The sequence below is a fragment of the Neofelis nebulosa genome, chromosome 9, assembly GCF_028018385.1.
Source record: "Neofelis nebulosa isolate mNeoNeb1 chromosome 9, mNeoNeb1.pri, whole genome shotgun sequence".
Classification (NCBI taxonomy): Eukaryota; Metazoa; Chordata; class Mammalia; order Carnivora; family Felidae; genus Neofelis; species Neofelis nebulosa.
In genome coordinates, this window is record NC_080790.1 from 39,525,898 (window position 1) to 39,550,173 (window position 24,276).

Sequence of the window (24,276 nt, forward strand, 5' to 3'; positions counted from 1 at the left end):
AGAGCCCGAGTCAGGGCCCAAACCCAAGAACCACGAGATCATGACCTGGGCCGAAGTCAGACGCTCAACCGACTGAGCCACCCATACATCCCCTATGTCTGTAATTATTATATCTACAGCCACTTCTCTTTGTTTTTAGGGTTACCTGGTTTACTTTTTCCAATGATTAATTCTGAGTTATGTTTTTTATTATTTTTTATTTTTTTTAATGAGTTATGTTTAATCCCCCTTTTTCTCTCCTGTCCATTTTCCTGTCAAATAATACATCATTTGGATCTGATGCAAGATTATTTAGAGTTACATTTCAGTATAAAGACTTGTGGTTCTCAAACCTATGACTGATATTCCTCATCATCCCAAAGGCTGGGAGAGCATTATGGTTTTTGGGTACTCTTCAATAGCACATGGGAGGTGTGTAAAGAGTATGCTTTTGTTGCTACAAAAGACAAATGCCTCCATTACTAATTCTCTAAATCACTTTGAGTGTTGAAACCAATGGGGATATTTTTCTGCTCAACTCATTCTGAGCTCCTGCCTTTGCCCTTGGTTGAGAATCAGGCATTATTCTTTCTAAAAAGAGTAAAGGCTTACTAGAATTCAGAGAGTGTAGTGTTTACCAATAGAAATAAAGGTCAGAATATGAAGAAGACCACATAATTGATTACAAACATTTGAAAGGAGTAGTAACATATATCCTTGGCAAGTACAGTGTTGTTTTTGCCCCCCTACCTTAGCCTATGCCATTCCAATCTGTCTGGAATGCCTTCTTTCCAGAAGGCATTTTGCTTAAGTGTCTGTGAATCCTTCTGACCCCTTTATCCTATAGATACAATCATTCCTTATGCTGTACTTCTTCTATAAAGAGTACCTACTTCTATATAAGTATGTATATAAGATGGAAAGAGGTACAGTACAGTGATTAAGAACTTGAACTCTGAAGCAAAAACAAAACACTCAAACCAAACCAGGTTTGAATCCCAGCTCCACTAGCTGTGTGACAGTGAGCAAGGTATTTAACCACTTGTTGCTTTAATTTCCTCATCTATAAAGCGGCATGGGAGTTTACCTCATAGAGTTATTGTAAGGATTAAATTAATGTATGTAAAATGCTTACTAAAGTACCTGGCATATAATAAGCACTACAAAATTGTTAACTGTTATCTTCATTTTCATGTTTATTTTACTTAATTAGACCATAATCTACTTGAGGGCAGTGTAAGTTATCTATTGCTATATTCAAATTATTCCAAAACTTAATGGCTAAAACAACAAACATGACCTCATGGTTTTTGTGGGTCAGGAATTCAGGAGCAGCTAGTTGAGTCCTCTGGTTCAAGGTTTCTTATAAGGCTGTAATCAAGATGTTAGCTATGCTGGTAGTGTAGTTATCTGAAGGCTCAACTATGCTGGTGATGTAGTTATTGGAAGGCTCACATGGTTGCTAGCATGATTAAATTACTCATAGATTGTTGGACTGAGGCCTCAGTTCCTCAGAGGCCACCCTTGGTTTCTTGCCACTGGGCCTCTCCATAGGGGCTGCTCACAACATGGCAGTGGCTTCCATCAAATGAACAAGTTGGAGAAGGTGAGCAAGACAGAAGTCACCCTATTTTTATAACCTGACCTCAGAAGTGACATCCCTCACCTTTCCTGCATTGTTTTTAGAAATGAGTCACTAGGTCTAGCCCACATTCAAGGTGAGGGGATTACACAAGAGCAAGGCTAAGAGGAGGCAGGAATCATTAGGATCCAACTTAGAGGCTGCCTCCCAATTATTCCTATTCCTCCTACGTGCAAAATACACTCATTGCCTCCCAATGTTCCCAAAAGTCTCATCCCAATATAGGCAGGGACTATATTTTATTCATATTTGTAACTACAGCCACCTTTTTTTTTTTTACTGATTTGAGCAAAAGAAAAAGGGTATTCTTTTGGGGAATGAAAGAAAAGTGGAGAACCTCATGTCACTAAAACTTAAGCTATATGAATAAAATTCTATAAATAGGGGTGCATGGGTGGCTCAGTCAGTTAAGCGTTCAACTGTTGGTTTTGGCTTAGGTCACAGATCTCAAGAACTGTGAGACTGAGCCCCACATCAGGCTCTTTGCTTACAGTGCAGAGACTGCTTAGGATTGTCTCTCCCTCTTTCTGCCAAAATAAAATAAATAAATAAATAAGCAAACATTTTTTAAAATAATAAATAAAATTCTATTAAAAATGTAATGAAGAACAAGATTTTTCTTAGCTGATATTTTGAATGCCCTGAAATTTTTGGAGAATTTAATAACTACAGAAATTTTAAGGATTCATCATTTTATTTCATTTCCATGTTTGGTTTGAATGTGAAGATATTTCAAGAGATCAGAAGGTAAAACCTAATCTTGCATCTTAAATTTCTGTAAGCTCATTCATATATTCCTTATCTTCTCTGTTTACAGTTGGATTCATGATAGCAAGGGATGTAGATATTTTAAACTCTTTTTTCCGAATAAACTCCTGATCATGGATGTCCAATAAGGTACAACTAACTAAAACGCATCATTGCATTGAGATAGAACTTTTCTCATCCAGCCATATCTAGGGCATTCCTCCAATCTCTAACTATAGGTGCATTCATCTGTGAAGTGGAAGGAACATAGTAGGTATATGCCATACCAGGTGACTCTGTCTCTATCTCTCTTCTCATCATGCACATGTTTCTGAGGCATAAGCAAAACCACAAAACCAACTGCTTTGCCCTGGAGCTTCTCCTTAGATCTTCAACAGCCTGTTGAAGCAGGACATTTGGAGAAGGGACAGGGGGAGGGTATTTTTCCTTTTAAAGAGCTGAATTCAATGCCCATGAGGAAAACCAGAGGAATTGAACCTGGTGGACAAGGTGTATATTTAAATGGCAAAATAATTAAAATCTATTTTTCTTGTTTTTTTTTTTATTTTACCAGTCCAGTGGGCCAAAAAACATATTTTTCTCTTTAAAAACTCTGGGATTTTAAGGGTGCCTGGTTGGCTCAGTCAGTTAAGTGTCCAACATCAGCTCAAGTCATGATCTCATGGTTCATGAGTTCGAGCCCTGCCTCGGGCTCTGTGCTGACAGCTCAGAGCCTAGAGCCTGCTTCAGATTCTGTGTCTCCCTCTCTCTCTGCCCCTCCCCTGCTCACACTCTGTCTCTCTCTCTCTCAAAAATAAACAAACATTAAAAAAAATGTTTTTAAACTACTTCCTAGCATGAACTTTCAGTTCTGGTCTAAATCAGTCTCATTTTCTCTTCTCACACCGTTCTTGCTCTTGTCCCCACCCGTCTGCCAATCTAATACAATTCTCCCAATCCCCTGAAGTCTGATCCTATGCTTCAGACCCCAGCTGATTTTTCCTCAAAGCCTCCCTACATCACGAGAGCTGTCCTGGATCTCCCTTCTGTGGATTTCTTTTATAGATAGAATTTTCAGTGCTTAATTTTTTTTCCTAACCTAATACTCTCTTTTTAGTTATAACATTTTCATGAGTGAGTTCTATCATAAAGCTATAGCCTCAGGATATTTGTTTTGCAATTTTAGAGATTAATGGATTATGAAGTGCCAGATATTCCTACAGATGCTGTACAATGCTACCAAGTGGTGGTAAACAGTGCTGCATATTCTTGAGATTGAAGGGTACAGGAGCAGAAGAAGGTGTTTTTCATGAATTAAATGGTGGGTTTCTGCATGACTTTATATTAAACTTATAATTTCAAATCATAGTACCTAAGTAAACTAAAACAACTTGCAATTACAGTAAAAGGTGTATATACCTTTAGCACATCCTACTAAAAAATATGTGTGTGTGTGCATTTGCCTGTACACCTGTATGTTTGTATTCTATGATATATGTGGATTTCTTTCCTCATGGTTTTCTTTTTAACGTTTATTCATCTTTGAGAGAGAGAGACAGAAAGACAGAGTGCCAGCAGGGAAGGGGGCAGAGAGAGAAGGAGACACAGAATCTGAAGCAGGTCCAGGCTCTGAGCTGTCAGCACAGAGCCCAATGTGGGGCTCAAACTCACAAACTGCAAGATCATGACCTGAGTTGAAGTCAGAAACTTAACCAACTGAGTCACCCAGGCTCCCCCCTCATGATTTCTTAATTATTTCTAAATCCCTTTAATTTTCAAATTTCCCTGAATATTTACTTAAACTAAGTCATTTTGCAGGCAGTTTGTGAAGTTTGCTATTTATTCTGGCAAGAGTTTTGTGCAGCTACTCCTGAGGCTCAGAAGTAAAACATCTATGTGCTTTTGAACTAAATTGCACTAAGAGTCACAGGTTTTTTCACCCCTCCCTGGGCAGCTACTCACATAATTTTCTATTCTCTCTCTTACTTTGCTCTCTGGCCATTTCTCCACACAAAATACACGAAACACTATTTTATAGTCAGCAGCCAAAACTGCTTGTATATTTTCCTCCAAACAGAAGATAATACTAAGCCACTTAGGAAAATCTATCTTGATTTTACCCACTCTCATGACCATCTCAGGGAGGGAGCCAGTTTGGCAATTTTTATTTGCTGACCTAAGTTGCCAATTTAACAACTCTTACCAGTTTCCCCTGGCAAATTACAGTGTGTGTGTGTGTGTGTGTGTGTGTGTGTGTGTGTGTGTGTGTCTTGTTTCAGTACTTCACTTCTTATTAAATTTAAAGTGACAGTACTCGTTGGCAGGGGGAGGGGAGGGGGGAGAGGAGAAAAATAGCTGGTTTCATCATACTCTATGTCTAAATTGTAGGTTTCGGGGCACCTGGGTGGCGCAGTCGGTTGGGCGTCCGACTTCAGCCAGGTCACGATCTCGCGGTCCGTGGGTTCGAGCCCCGCGTCAGGCTCTGGGTTGATGGCTCAGAGCCTGGAGCCTGTTTCCGATTCTGTGTCTCCCTCTCTCTCTGCCCCTCTCCTGTTCATGCTCTGTCTCTCTCTGTCCCAAAAATAAATAAATGTTGAAAAAAAAATTAAAAAAAAAAATAAATAAATTGTAGGTTTCTCTTTAATTTTCTCTTTCCTGCACCTCTCCCAACTTAGCATAAGTGTTTAAATAGTATAGTACTACTGAATTAAAATTCTGTTTATAATACAAAAATTATAATATTTAAGGTATTGACTACTACAAAAAGTTCTAGGAGTGCCTGACTACCTTAGTCAGTGGAGCATGTGACTCTCGATCTCAGGGTTGTAAGTTCGAGCCCCACATTGGGTGTAGAGATTACTTAAAGAATAAAATCTTTCCCAAAAAAGTTATAGGTGTTTCCTTTTATATTAATTACCATTAATATTAACCATAATCTTATAAATTTCATTTGTTGGAAATGAAATTTTTAATTTTATGACTAATGCATAATCAGCAATTTGACAAATTACATTTTATATATCTGATGAGAGTTTAAGACAGTGCAACTGCTTAATTTCTTAACACATTGCCCTTTACTCACACAAGAGAAAAGGGCTCTCTCTCAGACACCCCATGTTCTTGCTGTGATCTGAGTCCTAGTTTTCCCTTTAGAATTAATGAAGTGCCTAAAAATAAAATAGTCATAATAATAAATTAAAAATAAAGAATTAATGGAGTGCCTAAAATCCATGACTCAACATACTATAGGAGAAGTGATAAAGCATTGATTCAACAACTCCCAAGAATGAAAACTCTTCCTGGGCTGGTCTTCCTGTCTCAATATCCAGCTCTCTGGACCCAGAATGAGTTGAGAGGAAATGTCATGATAGCGTTGCTGTATTAGTTTTCTATCGCTACATAGCAAATTATCCCAAAATTTAGCAGCTTAAAACAGCAAACATTAATTATCTCACATAGTTTCTTAGGTTCAGAAATCCAAGAGTGGCTTACCTGGGTGGTTCATGGCTCAGCATCTGAAAAACAGAGGATTCTTTTAAGTATATACATACAAATGTGCAAACAAGTGAGCACATTTTATTTTACATGAATGTTAATTATACTTAATCAGAATGTATCCTGTGTTTCATTATCATGTCAATTGATTTCTCATCTTTTTTTAAATTGAGGTATAATTAGCATACAATGTTATATTAGTTTCAGGTATGTAACATTGATTCACCAATTCCATACATTACTCAGTGCTCACCATGACAAGTGTAGTTACCGTCACTATACATTATTACAATATTATTAACTATACTCCCTATACAGTACTTTTCATCTCTGTGACTTATTTATTTTATAAATTATAAATTGTACCTCTTAATCCCCTTTATCTATCTCACCCACCCCTCTGCCTACTTTCCTTCTGGCAACCATCAGTTTGTTCTCTGCATTTTTAAATGAGTGCTTCTGTTTGTTCATTTGTTTTGTTTTTTAGATCCACATATAAGTGAAATCATATGGAATTTGACTTTCTCTGACTTATTTCACTTAGTATAATACACTCTAGATCTATCCATGTTGTCACAAGTGGCAAAATCTCATTAATTTTTATGGCTGAGTAAAATTCCATTGTATATATATTCCACATCTTCTTTATCTGTTCATCTCTCAATGGACACTTGGGCTGCTTCCATACCTTGGCTGTTGTCAATAATGCTGCAATAATCATATGGGTGCATACATTCTTTTGAATTAGTAGGTTTAAAAATTTTTTTTTAAGTTTTACTTATTTAAGTAATCTCTACACCCAATGTGGGGCTTGAACTCATTACCCTGAGATCAAGAGTTGTATGCTCTTCCAATTGAGCCAGTGGGCACCCCTTGAATTAGTGTTTTCATTTTAGGGGGTAGATACCCAAATGGTAGAATTACTGGATCATATAGTATTTGTATTTTTAATTTTTTGAGGATCCTTCCTACTGTTTTCCACAATGGTCACACCAATTTACATAGCCACAAATGGTGCACAAGAGTTCCTTATTCTCCACATCCTCACCAACACTTGTTATTTCTTGTCTTTTTGATACTAGTCATTCTGACAGATGTGAAGTGATATCTCATTGTTGTTTTGATTTGCATTTCCATAATGATTAGTGATGTTGAGCATCTTTTATTGTGTCATGCGTATGTTGTTTTGTATATAATCATCTGTATGTCTTCTTTGAAGTAATGTCTATTCAGGTCCTTTGTCCATTTTTTAATCAGATTGTTTGGGGGGTTTTGGTGTTGGTGTTGAGTTATATAACTTCCTTTTTTTAATGTTTATTTATTTTTGAGGCAGAGAGAGAGACAGAGCATGAATGGGGGAGGGTCAGAGAGAGAGAGACACACAATCTGAAACAGGCTCCAGGCTCTGAGCTGTCAGCACAGAACCCGACACGGGGCTTGAACTCACAAACCGCAGGATCATGACCTAAGCCAAAGTTGGACGCTTAACCAACTGAGCCACCCAGGCGCCCCTATAACTTCTTTATATATTTTTGGTATTAACCCCTTGTTGGATATATCATTTACAAATATCTTAACTAGGTTAATCCATTAACTAGACTGTCTTTTTGTTTTGTGTAAGGAAACTTCATTTATAATGGAGTCAGGAAGCCCTGAAGGGGGAACTTTCACCCATGTATACCTAAATGAGGTTTCCTTAATTTTATACTGCAGCAACATAGCAAATAATAAAGGGAAAAAAATTAAAACATCAGTCACAAATCATGGAAAGATTAAGCAGAGAGCCATTAAAAAGAAATGGACAATCCATTGTAGAAAAATGAAGAAGATGATGATTTCAAAGGGCAAAGAACAGGGAATCAAAAGTTTGGGGTTCCAGCCCAATTCTCTCAATTGTTTGGCTTTAGGTAAGACATTTACTTCTCTGTGACTTTGTTCCCTCATCTATAAATTAAGGAGGTTGGAAAATCATGGTATCTGAGATCTTTCTGATATGATGTGGTTCTGAATTAAAAAAAAAATTTAATGATGTGGTTCTATGCATCTAAGCTCTAGTTGGCAAGACATAGTGGTATACAATAAAGTAATGGAAAGTCAGCAAAATTCACAATTTAAGGAAGTTGAAGAAAATTTTCTGAATCAAAAACAAAATTTAGAGGTAAAATTTAAGTTGTCTCCAAGAATAATCCTCAAAGAGAGATTCCCACCACTCTCCATCACTAGTCAAGCAAATATGAGAGAATAATCCATCATAAATTAAACAATAAGCACAACCATAATTGTAATTAAATATATGAAATCTGCATTTTCAAAAGATTATGATAATGAAGTTAATAAAGATAGAGTAGATTTGAACAATATAATGAATAACATGTAACTGATATAAAATCTGTAAATTTTTTCAAATGAAAAGATGCAAATGAATCTTTTATAAAAACTACACATAAGCATAAAGAGCCTCAATGTATAAATGACTTCATATAATTTCAAATAAATTTTTTAAGTACCCAACCATAAAGAAACTGGTAAAACATTATTTTTAAAAAGATTCTCTTCAGAGAGGAAATACAGAATATAAAAATGAAATTTTTAATTAGCTTTGACGTATAGTTAAAATATAATAAACTACCCATATGTAAAGTGTACACCTTGATAAGTTTTGACATAGGTATATACCCATGAAACCATTGCCACAATCCACAATAAGCACAGTCATCACCCCCAGGTTCCTTGTGCCCCTTGATAATCTCTTTCCTGTACTGCCCTGTCTTCTACCCATCTACATGATCTACTTTTTTGTAATTCTAAATTTCTTTGCATATTCTAGAGTTTTATGTAGATAAAATTACATAGTACGTACTCTTTTGTGCCTGGCCTCTTACTCAGCATAATTATTTTAAGGTTCATCTATGTTATAGCATATATGAATAGTCATCCTTTTTTTTTTTTCTCAGTAGTATTGCATTACATGGATATACCACAATTTGTTTATTCACTCACCCACTGGTGCACATTTGGGTCATTTCTAGTTTGACACTTTTATGAATAAAGCCAATATGAATATTTGTGCACAAGTTACTGTATGGACATATACTTTAATTTCTCTTAGGTAAATATCTAGAAATAAAACGGATGGTAAGTTTATGGTGAATATGGTAAGGTTATGCTTAAATTTTAAGAAAGTGTCAAACTGTTTTTCAAAATGGTTGTACCACTTTTTATTCCTATCTCCACATCCTTCTATTCATATCCTTGCCAATGCTTGATATGGACAGTCTTCTAAATTTAAGACATTCTAATTGGGGTGTAGCAGTGTCTCACTTTGGTTTTTAATTTGCATTTCCCTAATAGCTAATGATTTTAAACATCTCTTCATACGCTTATTTGCCATCTGTGGATCTTTAGTGACGAACCATCTTGTTTTGCCCATTTCTATGACAGATTGTCAGATTTTAAAAATTTTTAATAGTTTTGAGAATATTTATGTATCCTAGATCCAAGTCACTAGCAATTATAGTGCCTATCTCATTTGTTTCTTACCTCCCAGGGATCACCTTCCATCACTGCCCTAGATGCAGTGTTGAAAACTATTGTTTCAAATATTTTGTCTGATTCTGTTGTTGTTTCAGGTGGGAGGATAAATCCACTTCGCATTGCTCCATGTTGGCCAAAAACTCAAGTCCATTAATCTTTTATAAAAACTACCCAATTATCTTAAAGAAGCTAAATTTTACCAAAAATTCTATGTAACTTTAAAATTACATTATTTTAGAGTACCAATTTACGTGAGGAAACAGTAAAAATAGGAAATAGGAAATAGTAAAAATTATCTTGAAAAGAATTCTCTTCAGGAGAAAGTCCAGAAATGATCATGGAATATATATTTTTAAAATTCATTTATTTAATTTCAAGTTAGTTAACATACAGTGCACTCCTTATTGCTCATCATCCATGTAACCCATCCCCCTACCCATCTCCCCTTGAACAACCCTCAGTTTGTTCTCTGTCTTTAAGGATCTTTTATGGTTTGCCTCCCTCTCTGTTTTTATCTTATTTTTGCTTCCCTTCCCTTGTGTTCATCAGTTTTGTTTCTTAAATTCCACATATGAGTGAAATCATACGATATTTGTCTTTCTCTGACTGACTTATTTCACTTAGCAGAATACCTCTCGTTCCATACATGTTGCAAATGTCAAGATTTCATTCTTTTTGATCACCAAGTAGTACTCCATTGTGTGTATGTGTGTGGTGTGTGTGTATACGTGTGTTTGTGTGTGTGTGTGTATACCACATCTTCTTTATTTTTTTATATATTTTTAATCATTTATTTTTGAGACAGAGAGAGCAAGTGAGGGGGGGGAGGTGCGCAGAGAGATGGAGATAGAGGATCTGAAATAGATCATAGATCTCATAGTCCTGAGTTGGGCTCTGTGCTGACAGCTCGGAGCCTGGAGCCTGCTTTGGATTCTGTGTCTCCCTCTCTCTCTGCCCCTCCCCTGCTCATGCTCTGTCTGTCTCCCAAAAATAAATAAACATTCAAAAAAATTTTGTTAATTATTTTACCTACAGATCATAGTACGTTAGCGTGGCTAGTAAATTATAGATATAACAATCAATAATAATATCCAATGTTCTGAGCAAATATATGTATTTTTGGGGATCTGTTTATTTTGGCTAACTAATTAGCCTTCCATTTTTGTGTGACTCTTCCTCCTGATAAAAGGTATTAACTCATAATACCTACTTGATTTCTTTTTTACCTTGTCTTTGTAGATCTGAAATTCTTAACGCAAATTCTAACTACATGAGATTCTAATGAGGTTGGAATGTGGTATATGATATATGTAAGAGTAGTTATTTTCTTTATTTAAAATTAACATATCTTTTTAATCATCTGTTCTTGAAAAAGAATCAGATAGTTAAGATTAGCTTATCTTTCTTGACATTTATCTTATTGCTGTGTCATAAATATTTAAAACTCACAAAACAAATATACTACATTTTTGTTAAATAACTGGCTTAAGACAAAATGAAATTTAATTTTTTTAAAGGTAAGGGGAGTAGATTTAATCTACACAAAGGCTGTAAATTGATTTTAATTAACGTTATTTACAATGTGAAATTTACTGACAATGTTGAAAAGAAACGCTACAGAAAAGTTATAGATAAAACTATAAACCAAGCAATATGAATAAAAGTATGGCCTAAGACAATTTTATTCAAAACAGTATAAAAAAGCATTTCCTTACTCACTGATATGATCAGGCTCCCATTGCAAAATTGCAAAACTATAGACATGTATTACTTCTTTATCTCTTTTATCAGACTACATAAACGCATTGAAAGTATTCTTTTTGAAACTAACACTGAAGAATGAAATTTACCTTTTTGTTGAAACCTGTGTTTGTTCTTTCGTTGGTTCAACACAAAGATTTCATTTTTAACTGAAATAGACAATTTCTGATGCTTGTTAAATAAGAAAAAAGCTTATTTACATATTTCAAAAAGTTTAGTACTTCAACAAAATGCCCGTTGTTTTCCCCTGAATAACAGGATCCCACTTATGCACAGAAATCCAGGGGCGCCTGGGTGGCGCAGTCGGTTAATCGTCCGACTTCAGCCAGGTCACGATCTCGCGGTCCGTGAGTTCGAGCCCCGCGTCAGGCTCTGGGCTGATGGCTCGGAGCCTGGAGCCTGTTTCCGATTCTGTGTCTCCCTCTCTCTCTGCCCCTCCCCCGTTCATGCTCTGTCTCTCTCTGTCCCAAAAATAAATTAAAAACGTTGAAAAATAAATAAATAAATAAATAAATAAATAAATAAATAAATAAATTTAAAAAAGAAATACAGAACTTGTCTAGAGGTAGATCAGTAAATCTCATCTTGAGTATACTTGTCAGCCTGCAGCTCACAAAGTCCTTTTCTCAAAGTCACATTTTCAGGCAGAAGATTCGGTGAGTGTAATTTAAGTCACTCCCTTGTGTTGACAAGGGAGGGAACATACCAAGGCTGTGGTTCTGTGGTTCTCCCAGGTGGTGTTCAAGAAGATGTGAAAGATGCAGAGGCCCTTCTCACTTCCAAATCCAATCAATAGGGGAAACATGTCAAGATTTCCGGTTGCAGCATAATTTGACAAAAGATTCCATTTCTTTGAAATCCAAGAATCTGGTCAGTTGTAGTCAAAATATTTCCTCTGAGCCTTTGTGATTCATTTTTTTCGCCCAAAACTCCTGTTGAGAATTCTTCCTCCACTAAGCCAGCAGATTTCTGCCTGTAGCAGATTTATGTGCCCTTTATCTAGGTGTTCACACAGTATAAAAAATTTTTCTCAGGTGAATTGTTCTTTCTTTAATAAAGTTGACCATTTTTGTCACATCATGCAGACTTTCAAAATTTCTTCATTAGCAGGCTTCAATACCAGCACCTCTCCGTGAAGAAAACTGTGTGTTGTGATCAAAATCAGATTTTCGCCTCTCCTGGAACCAACCACTGGTGAGCCCTGTCAGTCCAGATGCCTACACAGCTCCTCAGGTCAGATCTTTTGATTCCAAATATGAAGACTAAGCACTAAATGTTATCTTGGTCTTAACTTGTTTGGACTGCTCTTTTTGCAGCAGAAAAGAAAAAAAAAAGTTGTCAGTATTCACTATTTTTACAAATCTTAACAAATGTTATGATAAGACATCTAATGGTAAAATCTGCTGACTCATTGACCTCGATACAAAAGCAATATTTGTTCAACTTATTGCACAAAACTTCTTTGACATAATGTTACATGTCATGTATATATACATGTCATGTATACATGTCATGTATATATACATGACATAATGTTACATGTCATGTAATCAGTATGTTGACTCACTGGGCTGCTGAAGAGGAACCAGCAGCTTATCCTAATATTTTACTCACTCTACTTTTACACACTGATGTTACTAGGTTCTCACCAACTGGGTGCCTTTTCCTTTCTGGACACTAAATAAATGCTACTAAATAATTTGCTTCCTGAACCTTTTCACTGATTATGATTGTTTGTTTGTTTGTTTGTTTTAAACAAGAGCTTTACTCTGTTTTGAGATTTCAGTACCATTTAAAACACTTGTCAGATGACTGTAATTTGGAGTTAAGTGTCTTTGCAGTTTGGGGGGAGACATTGCTTAATGTGTAAGTTGTTTAGCACAGACAATGCACAAAAGAATAGAGCAGCTTGGAAGACCAGACCCCCTTGTCTCTGAGTGCAATGAGGTGTCTCAAAAGATTGAAACACTTCATCATTAACTTTATCAGAAGGGTCCACAGATCCAGGCGCAGAACTGTTCTCTTCTATCTCATCTCTTGTCTTTAAAAAAAAGTCACCATACTGGACAAAACACATATGTTTAAAAACACAAACCCTAATAAAACATAAAATGATAGAATAATTAATATGTGAAAACAAGGGGCTCTGCATTTTCATTTTGCACTGGGTCTTGCAAATTATGTAACTGATCCTGTTCCAGGGAAGGAAGAAACAGCAAAATTCAAGTACAGGCTGACAGATTTCTCTTTAGGATATCCACAAGCTCCCAGAACTAACATGATGAGAGTTGGTGGGGAAGAGCTCTCCATCTCCAATGAAACTGGGTTTTTGCCAATTCTGGCAAATAGGGGATGAAGCAACTTTGATTTGATTTTGGAGCCCAACAACATTTCTTGCCCTTCAGGTGTTACAGAGCAAATTCTTACCCCTTTTGTGAAGATTTTATCTTATCAGTCTTCTGTTTAAAATTCTGTAGCAGTTCTCCATTATCTGGAAGCTAAAATACAAATACAAACCCTGTCATAAAGAATTTAAGCTTTGTGTGATCTAACATTACCCTAGTCCTGCTGTCCACCAAATTCTCTCTCCAGTCCCCAGTACCAAGTCTTCCCCCCTCTCCTGTTCCCCCTCCACTCAGATTCCATACCTGACTCCAAATGGTCAACCACTGATACTAGTTTCTTGTGAGGATGCAGAAACCATACAAGTAAATAATATGTACTTTGTTTCCTTTCTTACACAAAAGTCCACAAAATAGTGGACTCAGAGTTCTATCCATTCTTTTACTTATGCTACTGTCTTTGGTCTGGGATATATTTCTATGCCATCTCCATCACCAAGTCAGGCAGTCTTTGACATCCATTGTAAACACCTCTCCCCGAAGCTTTCTGAAATCTCACTAATTGCAATGAAAGGTAATGTTCCTGGGAGATTAAACAGGCACTTTAAATTTTTTTTTTCAACGTTTTTTATTTATTTTTGGGACAGAGAGAGACAGAGCATGAACGGGGGAGGGGCAGAGAGAGAGGGAGACACAGAATCGGAAACAGGCTCCAGGCTCCGAGCCATCAGCCCAGAGCCTGACACGGGGCTCGAACTCACGGACCGCGAGATCGTGACCTGGCTGAAGTCGGACGCTTAACCGACTGCGCCACCCAGGCGCCCCAAAACAGGCACTTTAAAATTAAACTGTAATTAGCCATTTAACATGTCAGAAAGTACTTTGTTCTTATTTGACATAGCAAAAGACAGAGTCTATATATTCGGGAAAAATCATTTGGAATGGCTGTTATGTGACATTTTTGACTTAAAAATGGCATTTCATACGGGTAATCTGATAGATTTGAATTTAAATAAAACTTTTCCCTACCTCTTCAGTTTCCTATAGGATTCTTTCTTTTCCTACTGACAAACATAGCATTTAGTGACCTATATTCTTTTATTCCAATACTTTCCATCAACAATATTAATCCTGTATGAATCTAAGGCTTTCTAGGTTTATAATTATCTTTTATTTCCATATTATACAAGGCTCTTTTACTCAACAGAAGTGACCTTTATTTTATTTTACTACCTCCACCGTTGTTATCATTAGCACAATCTGTACACATTCTTATCAACTTTACATCCTACTGCTTTGATAAGCCAAATATGAAATTACTCAGACATTGCAGCTGGTATTGTTTCCAACAATGTTTTTCCTGCTCTGCTTGCTAGTTCTAAAAGAGGTTATAACAACAGTAGTCAAAGATCATGTTCTCTGATTAATCAATCACCTCATAACTAATTCATGTTAGAAAAGCTTGTGCTGAAGGTCTGTTCTTGCAGATAGACTCTCCATCCCCAGCAGGGAGTATGCCCTCAAACATCTCTGGGCCCACAGCCAAAGAATTCAGTGACCAAACGAGAAGAAAAGAAGACCAGTCCAGTTAGAATATGTTTGGACAAGGATTCTGATTGTTCTGGCTGGGGTCATATGCCTATCCCTGAACCAGTCATTGTGTCCACGGGGATGGAATAATATTATTGCCCACTGCTATAACCAAGCACCGGGTTATTAACAGAAGAAAGTGAGAAGGCAAAGACATCCTGAATAGATAAGAACACTAAATACTGCTCCATGTTGAATTAGAAGATTTCCCCACCTACCCCTTTACCCACTGGATTTTGTCTTACCTCTTGTGTTATATAAAAACTTGTTACATAAAGTAAGTTTAAGCTCTTTTTCATAAAACCTTCAAATATGTTAACAGTACGTGTGTTCTCCTTGTTTCTTCCTTTCTCAGGCCAGTGACCCAACTGCTGGTTTCCCCCTGGGTATCTAGCCATTCCTTCCTTTTCTCCTCCTCTGGCCTTTCTTCCCTGGCCCTTATCCCCTTCAAGATGTTGGCCCTTTTCTTCACTATGCACATTCTCCCTGGGTTAATTAACATTGCCCACTGCTCTATCATTAGCACACCAAACCAGCATTTCCTGTGCTTTCGGAGTCTTTCTGACTCTATCTAACAGGGTTTGCCTCAGTTTCGTTTAAAATCTTGCAACACCCTCCCTTAGGAATTTTATATTTCATCACTTATATAAGTTAGGATTGTATTTGCCTCCATGTAAAAGATAGCTGGTGTCTTAGTCCATTCAGACTGCTTAGTCCAGTCCAAAAATACCATAGACTGGGTATCTTAAATAACCAGCATTTATTTCTCACAGTTTTGGAAGCTGAGAAGTCCAAGATTAAGGTGGAGGCAGACCTCCCTGAAGCCTCTTTGTTCTTTTGTAAAAAATATATTGATAAGAGCAGTTTTCTAAGATCAACAGCAAAAATACGTATTGATTGCTTTGCCTCTCCTTGAGTAGGGTTTTCCTTTTTCCTATTTCTTCTATTTTTATCCATCATTTAATGTTTCAAGATCCCCCAACCCTGAAGAAATCCATCTGCCTGCCTGGCCCTGATTACTGTGAGCTGCCTACTCTAATCCCAATGAAAGCAACTCAATTTGCATTGTATTTGGTTGCTCACAGATTAAAAAAAAAAAAAAAAGGACATACTAAAAATTAATATTTAAGACTTTTCTCAGCTTGAATTGTTTTCCTTTTCTACCCCAAAGAAAATACATGAGTTTATCACATCTTCTCTTATGGAGCCTGTCTTAAAGTGATAGTATGTGCACTAAGAGTGAGATTTGTAAATTGGTACAATTTTGTTAAAAGGCAATTTACAAAATATATCAAAGCATCTTTTAAATGTTCATGTCCTTTGAAAAGGCAATTCTTCTTTTAGGGAATTTCTGCTGATTTGTAGCATCATGTGTTAGAATCAAAGTCTTACTTGGAATCTCAAATAGTTAGAAATGTCTAAGAGTGCTTGGGTGGCTCAGTCAGTTAAGTGCCCAAGTCTTGATTTCGTCTCAGGTCATGGTCTTATGGTTCATGAGTTTGAGCCCTACATCCCACTCTGTGCTGACAGCACAGAGCCTGCTTGGGGTTCTCTGTCTCCCTCTCTCTCTGCCCCTCCCCTCCCCTGCTCGCTCTCTCTTTCTCTCTCTCTCTCTCTCTCAAAAATAAATAAATAAAACATTTTAAAAAATGTCTAAAATTAGGGGATTGATTATATAAGTAATTGTATATCCATACAAAGATGAACGATGTTGTAGAAATGCATGAAATGAAATGAAAAAAATTTCAGAACATATTGCTAAGGGAAGAAAACAACTTATAAAAAATTATGTATAGTTCTATTGTCCCTTTTTTGTTTTTTTTAAGAATGTATAGAAAAAGTTCTGGGAAGATTTCCACTAAGGTATTAATAAATAGGTGAAATTATGAGACTATGGTAATGATACTCTCTGCTTATTTGCTCATGTTTTTCTATTTTTTCTCTGAAGATCAGGAATTACTTGTGTAATCAATGATAACAATAAATAATGTTTTGATTGCTAGAAAAGTTATGTGAAAAGTTAATGACCCTGCCTCTTCTAATAAGCTGTCACCTGCTCTGGAAGATGCCTTCAAAACAAAGTCATCTAATTTCACATCCTGATCATCTCTGTTCAAGCAATTGCAGAACTATCAGGAATTACAGGTTTCACATATCGAGGCTCTGATGCAGACAATTTGGCCCAAATTTCAACAGATTTGCCTACTTGCTAAATGAGTGAAGTCTTCAAACCTCACTCACTATGTCCAGAATTAAGTACTTTATCAAAATCTGATACTGTTTCCTTAAAAAAAGAGCTTTTTATATTTAACTTCTCTAAGATACATAGCAAAATATGGCAAATCATTCTATACATTCTAGATTCTCTCAATTATAGCCTCTGCTTACATGCCCTGCTATACATAACATTGCCCTGCTATACAATTATCATTGTCATCAATCACATTATTGAGTACATACAACATGCTAGGCACCACACTATGCACATTATATGTACTATTTAATTTGAACTTCCCAACTCACTTTAAAGCATATGCTTTTATTACCATATATAATATATGTAACAGTATATTTGTGTGTAATTTGAGTCAGGTTATTATTAGCCCTTGTGGTAGACAAGTATAAATGGACAACCAGGCATTTCTCTTCCCCATTTCCTAACAATACCCTGGAAAATGGGGATGATAAGAGTATCTATTCATAGGATGGTTGTGAGCTTTAGATAAGTTAATACATGACTATTACAAATAAAGCTGCTATACATGTTCATTTTCAAGGCTTTGTATGGATACAGGTTTTCTCTTGGGAGAATAAATGAGGACAATAGCTGGTTCATATAACATATGTTTAACTTTAAAAAAAAATCTGATCACTAAAAAAAGTGATTTTTCCAAAGTTGGCATACCATTTTACATTCTCATCAACAATGTGTGAGTTCTAGTTCCTTTATGTCATTGTCAACACTTGGAATAGCGAGTTTTAAATTTTAGCCAGTCTAGTAAGTGTGTAGTAATATCTCATTGTGGTTTTAATTTATATTTTCCTAGTAGCTAATGATGTTGTGCACCATTTTATATGTTTTATCTGCCAGGTATATATCTTTTTTAATTAAATGTGTATTCAAATCTTTTGCCAACTTTTCTTGAGTTATGGGCTTGCTTATAATTGAATTTTTAAAATTTTTGTATATTTTGGATCTAAGACTTCTATCAGATATATGATTTGAGAATATTTTCTCTGTCTGTGGGTTCTCCTTTTATTCTCTTAGCAATGTCTTTTGAAGAATCAAAATGCTTAATTTTGATTAAGAGAAATATATTAATTTTTAATGAATTTTTTAATCTGAGCATAAGAGGCCTTAATTTTTTTTTAAAGTAATTTTCTTTAACATTCATTTATTTTTGAGACAGAGAGAGACAGAGCACGAATGGGGGAGGGTCAGAGAGAGAGGGAGAAACAGAATCCAAAACAGGCTCCAGACTCTGAGCTGTCAGCACAGAGCCCGTTGCGGGGCTTGAACTCACAGACCACGAGATCATGACCTGAGCTGAAGTCAGACGCTTAACCGACTGAGCCACCCAGGCGCCCCGAGGCCTTAATTTTTTTTTAGTTTATTTATTTTGAGAAAGAGAAAGTGCATACACACACAGGGGAGGGGCAGAGAGAGGGACACAGAAATACCAAGCAGGCTCTGTGCTGTCAGTGTGAAACCCAATGCAGAGCTTGAACTCAGGAACTGTGAGATCATGACCTGAGCTGAAATCAAGACTCGGAGGCTTAATGGACTGAGCTACTCAGGCACCCCAAATCTATTCATTTCTTTTAATGAATTGTACTTTTGGTAGCATATCTAAGAAATCTTTATCTAACCCAAGGACACAAAGATTATATCATATTTTCTCTTAAAAATTTTATAATTTTAGATCTAAGATCGATTTTGAGTAAATTTTTGTATATGGCACAGGAATGGATGGAAGTATAGTTTATTTGGGGTTTTTTGCAGATGGATATCCAATTTTTCCAGCACCATTTAATGACAAACCTATCCTTTCTCCACTAAATTGTTTTGCACCTTTGTGAAAAATCAGTTGTCTATATATGTATAGGTTTTATTGCTAAACTTTTTTCTGTTTCATGGATATATTTCTAATTTTGTACCAATACTGCATTGTCTTGATTACTATAGTTTTGTAATAATTTATTTTATTTTATTGTTTTACTTATTTGAGAGAGAGAGAGAACATGAGTGGAGAAGGGGGCAGAGGGAGAGAATCCCAAGCAGACTCCACACTCAGTGCAGAGCCTAATGCAGGTCTCAATCCCATGACCCTAGGATCGTGACCTGAGCTGAAATCAAGATTGGACACTCAACCGACTGAGCCACTCAGGCACCCCTTATAATTTTTGAAATCGGATAGTGTTAGTTTTGAATCTTCTACTTTTTCAATGATGTTTTCACTTTTTTCAGGTCCTTTGCATTTTCATACGAATTTTAGAATCAGTTTGTCAATTTCTACCATAAAAAAGTCTGATAAGATTTTGATTAACATTTCATTAAATCCATTGACCAATTTGGGAAGAAATGACATCATAATATTAAGTCTTCTGACCTATGAACACAGTATATCTATTTTATTGATTTCTTTAGTTTTTCTCAGCAGTATACTGTCATTTTCAGTGTACAAGTCTTTCGTATCATTGTCAGACCTATCTCTATTCAATATTTTTTATGTTATTATAAATGGTAATTTTTATTTCATTTTTATTTGTTTATTGCTAGTACATAGAAAACAATTGATTTTGTCTATTGATCTTGTGTTCTACAACCTTGAAAAATTCATTTATTCTAAACCCACAATGGAATTGGGAGATTCTATTGAATTTCCTACACAGCCTCTCATGCTATTTCAAATAAAAACAGTTTTACTTCTTCCTTTCCAATCTGAATGCCTTTTTCTTTTTCTTGCCTTATTGCACTGGCTAGAATCTCCAGAATGATGTTAAATAGAGTGGAAAAGCATTTGTCTTTTACCATTGTGATGCTATTACAGGGTTTTTTTGTAGATGCTCTTCATCATGGTGAGGAAGCTCACTTCTACTTCTTATTTTCTGAGAGTTTTTATCAGGAATTAACGTTAGATTTTGTCAAATGCTTCTCCTGCATCTATTTAGGTAATTATATGACTTTCTTTTTTAGTTTGTTAAGGAAAATTACATTGACTGATTTTCAAATATTAAGCAACCTGGCATTCCTGGGGTAAACCACACTTGCTCATGATGTATTATCTTTTTTATTCTTTGTTGGTTTGAATCACTAAGATTTTGTTTAGAATTTTGCATCCATGTTTATAAGGGCTATTATTATATAGTTTTCTGCTGTAAAGATTTTGCTTGGTTTTGATATTAGAGAAGAGTTTATATAATACAATTTCTTTCTTAAGTATTTGGTAGAATTCACCAGTGAAGTAATTTGGACCTAGAATTTTCTTTGTGGGAAAGTATTTAACTATAGATTCAATTTCTTTGACAGATATGGGGCTACTCAGGCCATCTATTTCTTCCTGAATAAATTTTAGCAGTTTGTATCATTCAAGGAATTTGGCCATTTCCTCTAAGTTGTTGAATTTACACGCATAAAGATGTTTATAATAATCCCTTCTTATCCTTTTATTATCTGCAAAATATGTTGTGATGTCACCTTCTCCTCTTGATGCTATTATTGTCTCTATTTTAGTTTATTTATTTCTGAGAGAGAGAAAGTGCACATGCATGATCAGGGTGGGAGCAGAGAGAGAATGAGATGGAGGATCCAAAGCTGGCTCTGCACTGACAGCAGAGAACCTGATGCAGGGCCCAAACTCATGAACTGTGAGATCACAACCTGAGCTGAGGCCAGCCACCCAACCAACTGAGCCACCCAGGCACCCCTATGCTATTGTTGTTTTACATTTACTAATACATGTAGTATAAACATTATAATGCATCTTTATTATTTCATCATTATTTGCATTTAAAAAGTAAGTTCTTTTTTAAAGAGATCTAAGTTTAAAAAAGTCATATATTTACCATATAGTTGACATTTCCAGTGCTTTTCATTCCTTTGTGTAGATCTGTATTTCCATCTGGTATCATTTTCCTTCTGCTTTTAGGATTTTCTTTAACTTTCTTTCTTTTTTTTTTTTTCAGTTTATCCACAATGTACTTTATTTTTTCTTCTTTTTCTTTTTTCTTTTTTTTTGTAGTTTCAAGTTTTTCTTTAAATTCCAGTTAGTTAACATATAGTGTAATAAAATTGGTTTTAGGAGTAGAATTTGGTGACTCATCACTCACATAGAACACCCAGTGCTCATCACAACAAGTGTGTTCCTTAATACCCATCATCCATTTAACCCATCCCCCTGCCCACCTCCCTTCCAGCAACCCTCAATTTGTTCTCTCTTGTTAAAAGTCTGTTTTATGGTTTACCTCTCTCTTCTTTTTTCCCCTATGTTCATCGGATTAACTTCTTAAGTTCTACATATGAATGAAATCATATGGTATTTGTCTTTCTCTGACTGACTTTTTTCACTTAGCATAATACACTCTTGCTCCACCCACTACATTGCAAATGGCAAGATTTCATTCTTTTTGATGGCTCAGTAATATGCCATTATATATATGCACTTCTTTATCCATTCATCAGTCAGTGAACATTTAGGCTTTTTCCATAGTTTGACTATTGTTGATTAGACTGCTATAAACATTGGGCTACATATATCCCTTTGGATCAATATTATTGTATCCTTTGGGTAAATACCTAGTGGTGCCATTGCTGGATTGTAGGGCAGTTCTATTTTTAACTTTTTGAGGAACCTCCATACTGTTTGCCAGAGTTCCTGCTCCAGTTTGCTTTCCAACCAATAGTGCAGGAGTGCTCCCCTTTCTCTGCATCCTCGCCAAAATCTGTTGTTTCCTGTGTTGTTAATTTTAGCCAATCTGACAGGTATGAAGTGATATCTTATTGTAGTTTTTATTTGTATTTCCCCGATGAGTGATGTTGAGCATCTTTTCATGTGTTTGTTAGCTATCTGAATGTCTTCTTGGGGAAAATGTCTATTCATGTGTTTGGCCTATTTTTTAACTAAACTCTTTGTTTTTTGGGGGTGCTGAGTTTAATAAGTTCTTTTTACATTTTGGATACTAACCCTTTATCAGATATGTCATTTGCAAATATCTTCTCCCATTCTGAAGGTTGACTTCTAGTTTTGTTGATTGATTCCTTTGCTGTGCAGAAGACTTATCTTGATGAAATCCCAATAGTTCATGTTTGCTTTTGTTTCCCTTGCCTCAGGAGACATGTCTAATAAGAAGGTGGTATGGTCAATGTCAAAGAAGTTACTGCCTGTGTTCTCTTCCAGGATTTTAATGGTATCCTGTCTCACATTCAGGTCTTTCATTCAGTTTGAATTTATTTTTGTGTACAGTATAAGAATGTGGTCCAGTTTCATTCTTTTGCATGTTGCTTTCCAGTTTTCCCAGCCCCATTTGTTGAAGAGACTGTCTTTGTTCCATTGGATATTCTTTCCTGCTTTGTCGAAGATGAGTTGTTGGTCCATTGCTGAGTTTTATATTCTGTTCCATTTATCTATATGTCTGTTTTTGTGCCAGTACCACACTGTCTTGATCACTACAGCTTTGCAATAGAACTTGTAGTCTGGAATTGTGATGCCTCCAGCTTTGCTTTTCTTCTTCCAGATTGCTTTGGCTATTTGGGATCTTTTGTGGTTCCATACAAATTTTTAGGATTATTTGTTCTAGCTTGGTGAAAAGTGCTGGATTGCATTAACTCTGTAGATTTCTTTTGGTAGTGTAGTTATTTTAACAATATTTTTCTTCCAATCCATGGGCATGGAATGTTTTTCTATCTCTTTGTGTCTTCTTCAATTTCTTTCCTAAGTGTTCTAAAGTTTTCAGAGTATAGATCTATTACATCTTTGGTTAGGTTTATTCCTAGCCTATGGGCTAGGGTTTTGGTGCAATTATAAATCAGATCAATTCCTTGATTTCTTTCTGCTGCTTCATTATTGATGTATAGAAATGCCACAGATTTCTCTGTACATTGATTTTGTATCCTGCCACTTTACTGAAATTGTGCATCAATTCTAGCAATTTTTTAAATATTTATTTTTGAGAGAGAGAGCAAGTGGAGAGGGGCAGAGAGAGGGGGCAGAGGATCCGAAGCATGCTCTGCACCGAAAGCAGAGAGCCTGATGCAGGGCTCGAATTCACAAATTGTGAGATCATGACCTGAGCCAAAGTTGGACACTCAACTGACTGAGCCACCCAGCTGCCCCTGGCAATGTTTTAATTTGGGTCTTTTCTCTTTCTGATGTCTGGCTAAGGGTTTATCAATTTTTTAAGTTTTTCAAAGAACTAGCTCCTGGTTTCATTGATCAGTTCTACTGTTTTTTTGTTGTTATTGCTGTTTTTTTGTTTGTTTATTTTGTTTGTTTGTTTGTTTTAGTTTCTGTATCATTTATTTCTGCCCTAATCTTTATTATTTCCCTTCTTCTGCTGGCTTAGGTTTCATTTGTTGTTCTTTTTCTAGCTCCTTTAGGTGTAAGGTTAGCTTGCATATTTGAGATTTTTCTTACTTTTTGAGGTAGGCCTGTATTACTATATACTTCCCTCTTGTGACTGCTTTTGCTACATCCCAAAAGTTTTGGACGGTAGTGTGTCATTTTATTTTGTTTCCATGTGTTTTTTAAATTTCTGCTTTAATATCCTGGTTGACCCATTCTTTAGTAGGATGTTCTTTGACCTCCATGTATTTGTGGTCTTTCCAAATCTTTTCATGTGGTTGACTCCAAGTTTCATAGTGTTATGGTTGGAAAATATGCATGGTATGATCTCAGTCTTTTTGTACTTGCTGAGGCCTGATTTGTGACCTAGTATATAATCTATTCTGGAGAATGTCCTACATGTACCCGGAAAGAATGTATATTCTGCTTTAGGGTGGAATGTTCTGAATATATCTGTTAAATTCACCTGGTCCAGTTTGTCATTCAAAGCCATTGTTTTCTTATTGATTTTCTGCTTAGATGACCTGTCCATTCATGTAAGTGGGATGTTGAAGTCCCCTACTTTTACTGTATTATTATCAGTGGGTTTCTTTTTTTAATTTTCTTCTTAATGTTTATTTATTTT

At 35.9% G+C, this 24,276-nt stretch overlaps 1 long non-coding RNA gene across 2 annotated transcripts in view; it reads left to right on the forward strand.

Annotated features, from left to right (window-relative positions):
- Positions 1-12,628, forward strand: part of LOC131484790 (uncharacterized) — a 29,166-nt gene extending 16,538 nt beyond the window's left edge. The window contains exon 4 of one of the 2 annotated variants that reach the window (XR_009248447.1): positions 12,266-12,628. This is a non-coding gene — a long non-coding RNA (uncharacterized LOC131484790). The remainder of the gene's footprint in view (positions 1-12,265) is intronic. The other variant, XR_009248448.1, reaches the window with a different exon arrangement.
- The last annotated feature ends 11,648 nt before the right edge of the window (positions 12,629-24,276 follow it).